The sequence below is a fragment of the Pinus tabuliformis genome, chromosome X (assembly GCF_031772625.1).
Source record: "Pinus tabuliformis cultivar Carrire ecotype Pingquan chromosome X, CPIR1, whole genome shotgun sequence".
NCBI lineage: Eukaryota > Viridiplantae > Streptophyta > Pinopsida > Pinales > Pinaceae > Pinus > Pinus tabuliformis.
The window spans coordinates 1133075046-1133090812 of record NC_142308.1 but is presented as its reverse complement, the minus strand read 5'-3'; the positions used below and the strand labels follow the sequence as shown (position 1 = coordinate 1133090812).

At 38.5% G+C, this 15767-nt stretch overlaps 1 protein-coding gene across 1 annotated transcript in view; it reads right to left on the bottom strand.

Annotated features, from left to right (window-relative positions):
* The window catches only part of CYP71 (cyclophilin71), a 405299-nt gene that overhangs the window by 343926 nt on the left and 45606 nt on the right, over nucleotides 1–15767 (bottom strand). The gene's annotated exons all lie outside the window — the stretch shown is intronic.

Below are 15767 nucleotides of genomic sequence, written 5' to 3'. Positions count from 1 at the left end.
TTTTTCTCCTGGATTTGCCTTCAACCTGCAGTGCCTTTCCAGTCACCTAATAGATATGATGTGCTACCATTCTCTACCATCTAAGTCAGTCGTTGTGTACCCTCACTCATTTGTCATGATCGTATGTTTCAAGGTGGTCCATCCAATCCCAAAGGTTTGATTTTTCATTATGTAATTGGGTGTTTATGCTTGTTTTTCTTAGGCACACTTAGGCATAGATTATTAGGTGACTTGGAAGAAGGGCTTTGACTATACTCTTGCTTCTTTACCTCAACTGGGGGGTTAATTATGAACCCTAGTCTCATGGGATCTCCTTTATTTTCTATCATCTTTGGGAGTGCTACATGGGAAACCTTGATTTTCGTTGTGTGGTCCCGCTTCCCAATACCATACATCTCATTCCCCTCCAATCATTACAAGCCCTTTTAACATGTTCCCTATTTACGTCCACATTTGTCCATTGGGTCCACAAGGTTTTAGCCTCCCCTCCCCTTGTTCACACCTTGCATCGGGCCTAGAACGATGCCCCAAAGGTTGATGTAGCTAAAAAGAAAGATAAAAGCATAATATGGCCATATACAATAGGAAATGTACCACAAAATGCAAAAGATGGTCGGGACAATAAAATTTAGCACTTGGGCAAAAGCCAAACATGAGTTATAAACTTATACCCCTTATCATTATGGCTATCACCCTGGTTCCTAGTGCCCCTACGAGTGCCCCCTGCATCATTGAGAAAACCATGAATGTCCCAACCCCTGGTGGGAAATGAGCTACCCCACCTTAAGGGGGTAATCATTGTTATATCTTACACATCATGCTCTCATTCCCTTGAGCCCCGAATAGTAAAATAAAGAAAAAATTAATAAAAGGAAAAAGGAAAATGAAGGGTAAAAAAACAAAGGTCGGGATAACTCATGTACCACAATTGCTCCCTCCTACATTCATATACTCGAGGTATGGGCTTCCCCCATCATAGCTACCCTTGTACCATGGCATGTGGCTTGGAGTCTTCCCTTTGTCCCCACTTTGTTCCATCATTATTTCACATGACACTTGCCACTTGATGGGTGTACCTTGGACCTATCATTTCCTTAGAGGTTGAAACCACCTAATAGGTTATGTTGACCACTACGTGTCAACGACCCATAGCAGTACACCCCCTTTTCACAAAAGGGATAGCGCCTAGTCGACGTGTTCCTGCCATCCAGCTATCATCGTCAGCCTGAGGATCGTCTTATAATGTAAACACAGTCTACATGTGTATAATGTAAATAATCTCAGTAGATCCGTGTTGTGTATGTAATCACCTAGGTAAACCTAGTTTTCTGCTAATGATCTACATTCCAAGAGGTTTTTTATCTCACCGATCCATTCTTGGATGGTCGGTAGAGTTTTTCTTTAGCCTACCACAAAGCCGGAATGGATTTTGTCACTGGAATCTTAGGGGAGTCCTAGTGTTCTAGATCGAGTCTGTGTAAAAGTGATTTGGGAATAATCCTAACTATTTGGTTAGGTTATTTTATTACAAGTTGCTTAGTCTACTGGATTATATTTCTGTCGCAGACATGGGTAGTCTGTGAGGGTCTTTTTCATATGGGTTTTCCCCCTTGAGATGTAAAAAATGTAAAAAATCATGATGTAAAGTGTCTTCAGGGTTAGAAAAATGATTTATCCCCTCATAGGTCCTAAGTCCTAGGTAAATTTAAGTTTTCCAGAGGTAAAATTCGTGGATCCTTTAAAAAATTAAATCTTAACAGATCCAGGGACTAAGGTTAATTGATCATTTTGCTAAATTTTATGCCTTGGGTCCCTGGGGTTAAGTCAAAGTCAAAATTTCGAGGAAAAAAAATGCAAAATTTTAATTTTTGAATTTATTAAAATGCATTTAATTGAAAAATTGGAAATTTCCTCAATATTTAAAATTTCGACAGATGAGATTAAAAGAAATTTTGTTCTTCATCAACGGTCGAGATCACTTTGACAAGGATCACTCGAACTAGTCGTTGGAGAATTTATCTTTAAATAGGAGGTCATTTATCAGTCAGTGTCATCCGATCTTTTGATCGTGTACTAAGCAAAAAGCTCTCTTGTAATCTTTTTATGAGCAATAAAGAAAGACTTTGGGGTTAACTTTGATGGTGTTACTCTTCATGGAAATGCTGTAAGATGTGTTATTTTCATGCATATATTTCTTTTTGGCCATTGACATAGCTTTTTAAAAAGCGATTTGAGTATAGGTATCTTGCTCAGTCACTGGGGTTTGAATGGTAATTTAAGTCTCTATTAGATCTGAATTTTATTATTGTTCTCTCGCTCTATATTGACGGCTGAATTGAGTTTTGCAGGAAAATCCTTGATTATTAAATCATCGGGCGTTCGGGGAAGTTATCGGCTGAACCAGCCAACTCCCGATCCGCGTTTTCTGAAAAGTCCAGCGTGAATTTGATCCCGAGCTCATCATAAGATATTTTTTTATGGGTGATGCATGAAGGGTTTCAAGCTTAGTACCTTCTCTAAAATTCATTAAAAAAAATAATTTTTATGTGCTAAATCGTCAAATACGGAGTCGCAGATCATCATATCTAGGAGCAGAGTCAGACTCACACTCCCTAGATCTGATAGATCTGCCATTTATGTACATAGATTTGTAATTGTTTTTTATTTTTCTGACTTAGGGTTTCTGGGGTTTCATTTATTTTTGCATATTCGGGTTCTCGCAGGTTCTGGCTATTTATGTTTTCAGGTACAGGTTGCAGATCTGAAGCTGAAGGTTGTGCAGAGTCCAGATCTAGGCCCTGGAGGGTAAGATCTGGATCTCTGGGGTCCATCAGCATCATTTTTGCAGGAAATTATCCAGCATTTTGCAGTCCAAGGGTTTGAATTTCTTTAAATCTGGAGAAATTTTTAAGAGTTCCAAAATATTTTAAATCTGAAGAAAATTTTTGAGGGTTTTTCAAATAAATCTGAAGCATTGGATTCAACATTTAAATTGAAAATTTCAAACATAAATTTTTTGGAAGTCTCTGGGTATTTTTGTTGCTGCCTGGGGTTGAGGTTTCGCATCTTGCTGAAGAAGTTTTACGTATTTGTGGAAGAAGCGTTGCTGCAAATCCTTTGTCCGTTGCCCATCGCTGCCCTTCTTCACTTTCCGCTTTCATTTCTCTGGTCTAAAGCCCCATAAGCCTGTGTTTTCTTTCCCACAACTCCATCGAGCTGCCAGACCTGCGTATTTCCTCATTTCTGCACTTCTTCACTTGTTGTCCACGCGTGACCCCTCATACCTGTCATTCCTTCCTCACGCTGCTATCAAACCCCTGCCATTTCCACGCTACCAAAGCCTGCAAAAAATATAAAATAAAAATAAAAACTTGAAACCCTCACGCAGCTCCACTTTCCCTATCCGCAGCCTTCCCTTCTCCCGCAGTTGTCCATCCCTCTCATCGATCTGCAACACTCAGCTAAAACCCTCACACAGTCTCACCCTCATCTCTGCCATTCCCTCTCTATCTGTGTCTTTCCTCCAGTGGCTCTCTTCGCTGCCTTTCCCTCTGCCAGCCTGCGTAGCTCCTCATCATCCCTCCATCTACGTGCTGCCAGGTCCATCCCGCTCTCCTATCCGCTGCCCAAACTCCTCCATTCCGCCGACCAAGCAGCTCTCCCTTCTGCGATTGCTCCATAAGCTGATCTTCTTCCGCCTGGCCTGCATTCACAAAACAAAATTCGAATTCGATTTCCATGCTTTACGTGTATTATATTTCTGGGTTAGTTTAAGTTTTTTTTTTTGGTTTTATTTTCATTAATTTATTTTTCATTAAGTTTGGGTTTGTATATAAAATAAAAAAGTCGCCTTTAGAATTAAATTTTTTTCATTAGGTTTTGATTTTTAATTTCCATTTTCTTTTATATATATATATATTGATTTGATTTTTGTTTTACTTTTTTTATTTATTGTTTGATTTTGGATTTTATTTTGTTCATAAAAAAGAAAACAATAAAAAATCTTAATACATCAAAAATAAAAATCTCTAATTCGTAAAAGCATCTAAAAACTTCTAAAATTCAAAAACATTAAAAAAGTTTAAAAAATCCAAAAACAAAACATTTTAAAACATTAAAAGTTTCTAAAAGATTAAGAAAATCTAAAAAAAGATTTTGACTGAGAATAAATAAAATCAAGGGGTTTATTTGCTTAAACTTTAGAATTTTTGATGTGGCCAATGGCCCATTAAAAAGTTTAATTTTTTAACCCTTTGATTAATTTAAATTCCTAAGGAATAATTAAAAAATAATAATTAACCTAAAGTTCCTTAGTGTCATTTGGTCATTAAATGCAATTTTTATGATTTTCCTATGGTCAAGGTGTGACAAACATTTTAATCATATTTGGTTGTTGAAAAAGGCTAATTGAATCTAGATCTTGGTCATTAACAATAATCGTTTTAAATCTGGAATCTTTTGCATGTGACAGTTGATGAGCCCCAATTTTTGGTACAATTTGGGCTCATTTGGCCTACTTGCTCTGCTCAAACCATTCATTTTTTTTGCTTATGCATTCATTTCTTGGTTTATTCGTGTTGTTTGTAGGAAGAAGGGTAGGCATTCTATCCAGTGTTTTACAAAACGGACTCGGATTCGGACTCGGCCGAGGATCGACTCGGACTCGGACTCGGAAACGGCAATGACTCGGCCGGCTCGATTTCAATGACTCGGTCGTTGTAAAAAATACATTAAATATTTATTTTTTTTACAAAAAACATAATTTTAAATCCATGATTAACAAGTGGTTGTATAAATTCAAACACAAGCACTAGTTCAACCTCAAAGCTGAAGTTTCCCATCTCAATAATCCTCTTTTCTTGAGGTCTACCATTCTCTAGCCCATGTGTCAAGGCAGCTTGATGCTTACTGCATAGTTAGTCATGAGTCATATTACAACGCTTCTAAGCACATTGATGGGTCTGGCATTGTGTGTCATGGGAAGGATGTAGTCGGCAGGCCTCAGTCATTCAATTATGCACCACATCTATCAAAGAATATACGAGACAGTGTTGCAAAAATGATTGAAGATGGTTTCAATGTGACTATGGTCTGGGAGAAATTCATATCTGATGTGAAACATGGATCCGGTGAGCTGTTTACAGGGGTAACCCGAGATGCCTTGATGACAAGGAAGGATGTCTTAAACATTTACAATAGTATCAGAAGGCAAGAATATCAAGGCCACAGGTGGACTCTCTGCAAGAATAATGATAAAAGAGAGGAAGGAGCTGAGATGCAAAACACTCAAAGTGATTCAGACTCTTCTTCTGTTGTAGTAGACATTGAGGAACCTGCTAGAAGGCTAATTTTGGACCTCAATATTCCTTATTGAAAATCATGATCAGAAGCTGCTACAGATCAGCCTTTGACAATACTTCTCATATCTTTGTTTTGTGCCTTATATTTTTCTTTTTAGAGACGTTAAACTGTTTCTTCTGCCTTGGACGTGGAGTGTGCTTAATAGCAGGCCAAGGATTGAATGCATGCACAGTTCCCTGAGTAATATGAGGGGTCCCTTTTGTCTGTTTTGCTGTGAAGAATGAAAGAATGCTTGTTTTTGTGTATCTTATTTAAATTAATACTGTACTCTGAAATTGATCACCCCAGATCTCAAAAAAGAAAATTTCTTTGCCGTGAATATGAACAGTAAAGGACATAGATGAATACAAATGCAGTAAAAAATTGTTCATCTAACCAGCCTGTAGAATGGCATTGACAGGATCTGATATGCATGACATATGAGTGAAACGGCCGAGTCATGATGGGACCCGGCCGGGTTGACCGGGTCAGCTATGACTCGGCCGAGTCATTGGCTGACTCGGCCGAGTCATAGCTGACCCGGTCAACCGAGCCGGGTCATGGGCCGGGTCAAGCTGGGGGCTATTGAAACGGAACGAAACGGCCGTTTCCGTTTCGGTTCGGCCGTTTCGTAAAACAGTGATTCTATCTACGTGACTAATACATGATGATTTCATGTTTTTGGCATTAAAAGGGAGCAAAGACCACGAGAAAGGAGACAAGGAGACAATGAGGTGGCACTGCTGGTTTCTAGGAGAGGATGTCCATAGTCTTGGGGACCTTCCTCGTAATTCCCACCATAGCTCCAAGCTCCAACCAATCTCCCCACCGAGCTTAGAGGCAGCCAACCGTTCTACAGGAACGGCAGTTATAACTGTTCTACAGGATCAGCAGTTTAACCTTCAGTTGGACAGCCGAGCTCCACAAATCAAGGAAACCTGTTGGACTATCATTTTGCATAAATACTGAGGCCGTAGCCTTGGATAGAAGCTTTTTGAACTTTTGTATTGCTCTTGTAATTTGGAAGTACGAGCTACAGCTCGGTGTTTGTTCTTTTTGTAAGCCAGTTTTGGCATGACATCAGATTCTTGTTTATGAATAAAGGCAGTCAGATTTTGATCTCATTCTGAGTTTCTAAGGGAGCTATAGCTCTCAGGTTAGGGCCCAACCTGAGAGCAATAGATCTCCTCGGTGTTGTAATGTTATTTGCATTTCGTTCCAGCACTTTGAGTCTTTACTTTGACATGCAATTCGAATTTACAGTCTGTTAATTTAGTCTTTTTCATGAGATTGAATAGGATTAGTTTATGGTGAATTTGCTTCCAGTTGCTTAGGTTAGAAGAGGATCGTTATAATTTATTGGAGCTCCAGAAAAAGGTTGTTAGAGCTCACTGCCATCTCTGCTTAGGGATTGGGGTGCAGTCCATATCAACCACCAAAAAGAAACGCAGTTCTTCTCACTTCCATGCAAGCTGCAACATAGTCATTTTCGTTGAAGATCCATCCATGCACTTTTGATATTGAACCATACTTCTACATTCCACTTCCATGCACGAGTTTCTTTTCTCGGTTTTTCATTGCTGTTCATAGGTTTAATGGCACAGTTAACATAGGTTAAAGAGTTCTCGTTTTTGGTGACAATCTTGGGCAATTTGTTTCATCTACACTGCTCCACACTATTCCATTACCTCCCTCGTCTTTTCAACCACACCTGAAGCCACTCAACCGACCTCTGCTCAGCTCATTTCCTTCCAGCTCTCCCATTATTCACATAGCTCCATTTACCTTAACCTTTCGTTGATCCCATCCTTCCAGCCATCAACCCACTGCATGCACTCTTCCTCCATCTGACTTCTCTGCTCCTAAGCCATCACCAGTTCCATCTCCATCTCACCTATCCTCCCACACCACTCCAACACTTCACCATCTCCCAAAACTCCCTCGGTCAAACATCCTGTAGAATTGCACAGACTTCCTGTAGAAATCCCTGAGTTTCCTGTAGGATCCCCTGCAGACTTCCTGTAGAAGCCTGCAAACTCGGTTGCTGAGCATCCGAACGTGGTAGACTTCTGTGGACTGATGCTAGAGACCCTCTGGGACCTCCCCTAGCCATCCTGACCTTGCCCATGCTTTCCTTCCATTCAAACCGCTCCTGCACAACCAAACCCTAATCAAAAGCATCATCACAATAAATCCAACCACTTAATGAAAAAATACAAAAACATGTCTTTTCAGATGCAAATAGCTTAGATGCATATATTTCAGCTCACTACAAGTAATGGCATTATTGGTAGTAGTTCCATTCACAGTTTTGCATTGTAAGGGCCTAGCTAGTCAAATTAGGGTTTTCATGCTTTGTTGGCTTTCAGTTTCTTTCTGCAATTAGACTAGTCTCCTTTGAGTTAGCTTTCGTCCATCGTTCATAAAGCTTCTTCGTGAGCATATAGAAGTTGGCTTGAGCCCTAGCGGACTTGTGCCAGCTGACCAAGTGACAGCTGCGACAAGAGCTAGTACTTGTGCATACAGCACCGTCGCTTCCAAGTTTGTACGAACTACCGGGTTGATAAAATTAGAGATAGGAAGCTCCAGGAGTTGTAGCATTATTACTACAATACTGGAGCCCACCAACAGTGTTGGGCGTTTTCGTGGATTATTTATAATTGTCACTTTTCGTCACATATTGAAAATCATTCTGGATAGCTTGTTTTATTGATGGATAATTCAAATATCGAAGGCACTGGTCTATAATTGTTTCTATCTTGTGGTCGTGTCTTATTTATATTGGCGTTTAATCTATCAATCTGATTTAATCGTTTAGATTCATCAAGTTGTCCGTCATTAGAATCTCCTAGAGTCTGTTTTTCACATGCTATCTTCATCTATTTACCTAGGGACTACCCCCCTTGACTTGCCTAGGAGAGAGTCTAAACGGAGTAAGGATCAAGAGTGACAGCCCTTACCCTGAGCATTGTTGTGCTGCCTAGACACATTGTGTGACAACAGGGTCCTTCATTAACCTCTCCTACCAAGGAACGTAACGCCAGTACATGTTCAAAGCCCCATATTTGGAAGGGTAACCCACTATGAAGTGTCCACTTCTACCCTTGATTAGCAAGCTTATTTACTCAATTACACTAATAAAGCATTGTATTGGAAGGTGAGGAGACGCATTGGATCTTATACAGGATTGCAAATAGGTTTTCATCTTGGACTTGGCCTCCCTATACGAGATCCAAGCCCTCCAGAGGATCACAGTAGCATTTGTAGGGTGAGCATTGAGAGCCATGGATCTCCATCCATGCAGAGCATTGGTTCCCACACTATTGGCTTCTTCAGCACCACCATTTGCTTGCTTGTGCCCCAATTATTTAGAGATGATGATGCACTTGGACCATGTTACCCTAGCTAGCTACACATTGCACCCAACACTTGGCAACAGTTCCAAGGCCCAGAGGAGGTTATGTCTTTCCTAGGGAGACATGGGAGGGCATGTGTCATCTTCTAGCCCTCATTGATGGAGCATCGACTTGATCATGAGCCACAGGGAGACCCATTTGGAGCCCATAAAGCCCAAATAGGGGTTTGGAGATGTTTTGCAGCATATGGAGGGCATCCCCCTCTCACCATGATTATTAAGGCCCTCTCTCACACTTGTAGCACATGAGACTTCAACGTTGCCCCTCTAGGCCTCCATGCATACATGACGTCAAACTTGCGTGGGCCTAGGAGGGAAATTCGATTTGATTTTTGAGCTATCATGGTTGGCTTGTAACCATGGGTGGGTTACTTCGCATATTAGGCACATGAAGGGGCTTTGTCTTTCATAATTTGAACTCATGGCTATTCTATAAATAGGAGAGACCTTGTCTCTTCCTACCATGACGCTTGAGATTTTCGATACCTCTATTAGAGATTTTCGGACCTACAATTGTGGGTGGTTATTGGATATTCTTGGACGAATTTTGATGTTTGGATAAATCCGCTATCTTTCCTGGAGCTTCTTTTCGGCATTGTTATGGATGGATATGTTCTTCACTATCTTGTATGTGCTTTTTATTGATGAATTTCTGATTTTATTGACATCTAATGCATGGAATCTTGTCTCATGGTTATTAATGTGCCGTAATTGATGAAATATTGTCTAAAAATTGTAACTATTGAGAAATTTTGCATGTATTATTCATAGATAGTGAATGAATGAATGTTCATAGCGGAATTGTTACATTTGCATCCTTGAAACTCCAATAACAAGTGTCATCAAAGTATAAATATCTAAAGGTGTTGTGAAGTTGCTTCCATTAGGGATAGTGAAGTTGCTTCTTTAGGTCTCCTTGAAGAGCGAGATGCCAAAATTGAGATTTTCCTTGACTCCATAACATCCCAATGGTTAGGCACTGGTCCTAAATCCTTTGAGATCACCTAAAACTTGAAAAACATTTCTCTTTTCACCTTTATTCCTCGTCCCTTTAAGGATAAGGAGGCCTCCCTAGGGCTTGGTGTGAAATCTATTAGACGAGGACGTTTTCAATTTAGTTTGGATAGAACTCTTCCTTAATGTCTCCTCCAGTGATCCTCAAGTTTTGGTGGATTTCCCACTGTGAAAATCTCCGGAAATTTGATGGCCTAGCCATCACATCAAAAGGGAACCCTTGGAGCTAATCCTTCAGCTTGGGGATTTCTTTGAAGGCATTTGCTTTAGTACTCGGTGGAGTAAGACATTAATTACATTTTCTCTTGTCTACCTTGACCTTGGATGAACTCATATCTTGCTAAGTATCTCAACCCTAGATCTCGTGTAGCCTTCTTTCAAAGCGGTTTTTCGTGGAAAGTGTTAATAGCTTCTCCCAAAGGTCACGCCTTTGTTGAGTTTTCCATTGAATGAGCTACATTTTCTCACCTCAAGCCTACCATAGATATATATCTATCACAAGTAGTCATACTGGGGCTCCTCCCATCAATGAAAATCGGAGAAGAGTAGGGGACTTAGGTTGTGGTGATAGTGGGCCTCTGTCCCAAGTGTTGTTGTGCCCTCTAGCTTTTGCCTCTTTAAGGCCTGCTAGTTTGTGCAACAACAAGACACAACCTTTCATGGTGAGGCCGACTTGTCACTTTTGACCCTAGAAACCCAAAAATAAAACTTATTTTATTTTAATTTGCATAAACTTTCTAAGTCAATTTAGGAGGCTGCTTGGCATGCGGGAATACCTCCCAAGCTACAAAAAAATTAACAGGAGTTAGCCCAGGCGGAGGAGTCGAGATTTGAGTGAGAGCAACTTGATTCGATACCTGGCCCCAAGGCTACACTTAGCGGATTAAATATGTTTTCCACGTAACCCAAGGTGTGGATTAGGCAGCAACAGGCACCACGTTGCTTACTTGGCACCCATGGAGATGATGTGTTGCACCCACAACTAGATTTTGGACCCTTGGAGCTACTTTGAGGCTTGATTTAAGGATTTCCCTCAAATGGAGAATGATCATGATGCTTAGAGACACTTTCAGCCCTTCCTCTACCCAGATGGAGCATTTGGAGCCCTAAAACAACATGACATCATCATCCTTCTAGGCTTACAACTCACACATATGGGCTTACTTTGGTATATTTTGTTGTTGAGCTAATGTGTTGGCTTGTAACCCAAATTTCCTTTATGTCAATTCAAAAATCAAACTTGTGTAGGGGATTTTAGTGATAAATTAGAGATGGTAGACCTCATATAAGTCAAGGATCAGCGCTCTCACTTTATCAACATCACTTGTGTGGAATCCAGCCTCTCTGATAGAACTTGGCCCAACTTTTGTACTTCCTACCTTTTGGACATGTGATCTTATGTGAATTTTTGGCTATTGGAGACTAGTACTTGTTGTGGAGACATCATTTTGGGATTGAAAGAAGGCATGTTCTTGGATATATTGCAAGAACTTTTTGTTGAATATCACTTAATGGAATATTGCTAGTGTTTCTATGTTCCTAGCCTAAATGCTTATGTTTATATGTAATGCTTGGTAATTTTTGCATGCTTCAATCTTATATCCTTGAACTCCCTAGAAAACCTCCTAGAGAGCATGTTTCTAGTAAATTTCTCCCGTCAAAACAACAGCGAGGGTTAGCGAGTGAAAACCTAGGGTTTTCCCCCTTTCTCGCTTCAAAGGTTTGATATTTCAATGGTCAAAGTGCCTAAGACTCCATCACCCAAGTAGATAGAAGACACTTGCAACCATCTTGGTAATCAAAAACTTTAAAACTACATCTTTCCCCTTTTTCCTAAAATTTTTCCCTTCTAGGAAAGTTGTTAAGGTTAGGGTTTCAAGCCAAATTCAACTAGGGCTTAAGCATTGAGTTGATTTGAGGTCCTTTCACCGTGCTTGGCCTTATAACATCAAAATCTAGCAATTTTCATGGTTAAAAGTGTCTCTCTAGGGCTGACATTATCAACCCTAGGCAATGTTAGGGCTTATAAAACCCTAATTCTGCATAAGAGCTTTATCTTAGGTCCATTTGAAGGTTTGCCTCTCTATTGGTTTATTATATCTTGCAAATAAACCTTTTAACATTCACTTATATGCCTAGATATGCCATTATTAAGCTACATCTTGAAACCATATGCTACAAGCCTTACCTCATAGGGTTTTTCATTGGTACACTATTCCTTATTACAAAGAATTGAGCCTTGTTCCTACTTTGGAGTACCTTGATCTAGCCTCTCAAAGTGTCACCTTTGTCCTATTAACTTAAAATATTCTTAGGTGGCATATACTAGGAAGCCTCTTGTGTGGTGAAATTCCACTAAAGAGCAGGAGGTGGAGTGTTGAAGTGGCAGTGGCACCCAACTCATTGTTGCTTCTTAGTCTAGTTTTTGTCTTGTGAGGCCTCTCACGAGAAATGTTAGACTTTGAAGCAACAAGCAACACAAACTTCTTTCCAAGCAACAGCAGATCGAACTTCTTTCCAAGTTTATTGTCCACACAATACAGGTTTCTGTAATAAAATTGAAATATGATCATTCATGCTTAATTTCTTATTTATGATAGTTGAAGATATTTATAATTTCAATTTTTGGTTTCGCGAGATTTTCTAGTATTAAAAAAAAACACAATTTTCAAACTCTCTAAGTGTTATAACAAAACCTAGGAACCTCAAATGATGTAAAGTCCCAAGCATCGAAGGGCTAATCTTGTGCAACTCAAAAAGGCTACCCAGTATCATTTCAGTAGCTCTTCTTCTCTCTTTTGGTTGGCTCTTCTCCAACTTAAAGGCGGGTATATCTAAATGAGATTGCTAAGGCTATGGAGTAGAGACCTTGGGTAATATACCAAGAGTAAGCCTCAACAATATGTATTTTCATTGTACTATATATGGAAAGGAAAGGAAATAAGGAAAGGGATATGGAAGAAAAGGAGAATGGACGAAGAGGGAAACAATGGGATGAAATGATGACAAAACAGTGCCTATCAATCTAAGAGCTAATGGAGTTATGGGACATTGCAAAATTAAGGGATTTGTTTATCATCATCAGATATTTTAAGATAGGCTATGAGGTAAAAGGATTAATTGACACCTACCACCAACTTAGATAAAAGACCTAGTATAATACTTTCATCAACTAATTGTGTATCTAAAGTAGAGTGAACTCATTTGGTACATTGAACCAATGTTGCAAACATTGGCATGGGGACAAAATCGGCAAGGGTCCGGAAAAACAAAATACCGTAAAAATAGAGAAAATCGGCAAACATCAGCTATGCCAAAAAATCACCATTTCGCAATTTTATCACGATAAAATCAGGATGTTTGCAGCACTGCATTCAACCCTGAATTTCTTGCTGGAAATTTATGAAATGGGAATTACCTTTGGAGGGGTTAATTTGCCACATATCAACTCAACAAAAAGATCTTTATTAGTTGAATTATATCTCAATCATCAACTAAATATTAATCATGAAAGAAAAAAGGTAATAAGAGCAAATATAAAACAGTAAAAAAAAAGAAAGGAAGACTCCTCAAATTACTTATTCCTAGAGGAGTAATGTTGCCATTACTAGGCCTTCATGTCAGAGAGAAAGCAAGGAGCTCCTATATCAGATTAACAACAAATTAATAGCAAAAATATAGTCATACTATAAGGCAACAATATTGCATCATTCATTAACCTTCAAATGCTTGATACACAAAGGAAGCTCAACATCGACATCTCCAAGCTCCTATAATCTCCTTCACTCCAATTCATCACTCTCTAACACCAAAGTGCCAATTCCCTTTGAATTGGAGAGAAAATCCTTTTTATATACACTAATTTAAGTTTCATACAATAAAATATATTATATTTTAAACTAACTCCATGACAAGTGAACAAATTGTAAAAATTGTAGTAGTCAAATCCATGGTTAACAATATCAAGACATATGAATGCTAGCCTCTTCAAAAGAGGTCGTCCTCATCCAAAAATAGGCAATAATAGTAACAAAAATCTCCAAGAGGAGACGCACCATCAAAATACATGTATTACACCAAGTCAAATGCTAAATGGGTCCACATGAAATTTTCTCTCCAAGAAAGGATTCATACAAATATGATAAAATACTCTTCAATCGAGGACGATGTGCTCAAGGGTCTGTTGCACCCATTTTGTCACAAGTCCAAGGAAGCAGTTGGACAAAAATTTTCAAAGTCGAATCGTCAGCCAGTCAATCCTTATGTCATTGTAAACCCAGTGTCTGCAAATTATAATGTAAATGATGCTAGTATGACCATTTAATTACATAACAACCAAGGTAAGCCTATGATTTTGGCGACGAATTTCATCCTAGGAGGTTTTTCATCTCACTGAATTATGTGTGTTTCTAAACACGGATAATCAGCAAATTTTTTCCCTCCAGCATAAACCCCAAAGCTAGGGTGGAATTTATTGACACAGCCTTAAGTGAGTCCTAGTGTTATATCAAGTCTTTGTAAAAGTGGTTTGGGAATAATTTAAGCTATTTGGCTAAATTATTTTCTTACAAATCACTTGGTCTACTAGATCGTATTGTGTCGCAGAATTGGGTAGATATTATGAGGGTCTATAACGAATGGGTATTACCCCTTTGAGGGTTGAATTTGTAATATCCGATGTAAAAATATTTTAGTGCATGGTCCCTTGCAATCAGACACCATGGCTAGAATATTTGAGGGTGGAAAAATAATTAATCCCCTCTTGTGTCAATTAATTAATTTTTTTGGTAAAACTATGATTAAATCCTAAGCCAGAAAATTAATTAATTTAGAGTCAAAAATTAAATTTCAGATAAATTAATTTCTCCAAATGGAAAATGACCAAAAAATTCGTGGGTCAAAAAGAAGTTAATTTTTGGATGTCCCCCGCCAAGGCAAAAATGGATTTTTTAAGAAAAATTAAGCCCTTAGACCTTGGTGGTTAAGTCAAAGTTAAATTTTTGAGGAAATTAATCTAAAAAATTATTTTTTGGATTAAGAAAAAATAGTTTTTATGAGAAATTCGAAAATTTCTCAAAAATAAATATTTTCGACGACAGAGATTGAAAGATGATCAGATATTTCTCAACGATCGAAATTATTTTGACAAAGATCAAGCCAACTAACCGTTATTTTCCACTTGGAGGATTTATCTATAAATTATAAGCCATTTGCTTCTCAAGCAAGGATGAAAGCTCTGACTCTGGTCTATGTAATTTTGTAACATTGGTGTTGTTCCACTAATCTGCTGGGAACATTTGAAATATCATAATAAAAGACTTTGGATTACAATTCATGGTGTTCTTTATCTGATGATCTGTGGTATATGCTTTCCTATATTGTGCTTAAAACTGTATAAGCTTGTATATTCATTAGATGGTGATAAGAACATTCTATTGGCAGATTTTGGGTCTATCTTAGGTGATCTGATTCGCCATATGTCTAACAAGTTTGCTTAAAGAAATCTATAAAGTTTACAAGTACACCGGCCCTTGGGCTCCAAGTTCACAGAATTTGGAAGTGAGTTGACCTTGCTTGGGCTCTAGGCATTTTATATGGTTTTCTTACTTCGCTAAGGTTGTGGGCAATGCCATAACTTTCAAACCACATTTGACCTATTGTCATTATTCATCATTTAAGAAATTATTTTTTAGAATATTTTATTTTCACAAACATTGTATATTTGTATATATCTTGTAAATATATTTCTGTAAAATATTTTTCTAACCCTCGTTTTGCAACTATTGGGGTTTGGGATTTATTTTGAATTTTGTATATATATTGGGGTTTTGGGTATTTTTATTTTCATTTGTGCAGGTGAGATCCAAGCTATTCAAGAAGATTTGTTGGGTTTTGAGCTAGATCTAGGCCCTTTAGGGTAAGATCTACTCTCTTTTTCATTTACAGGGCCAACATCAAATATTTTGTAGTGAAATTGAGCAAATTTGAAGATCTTAAG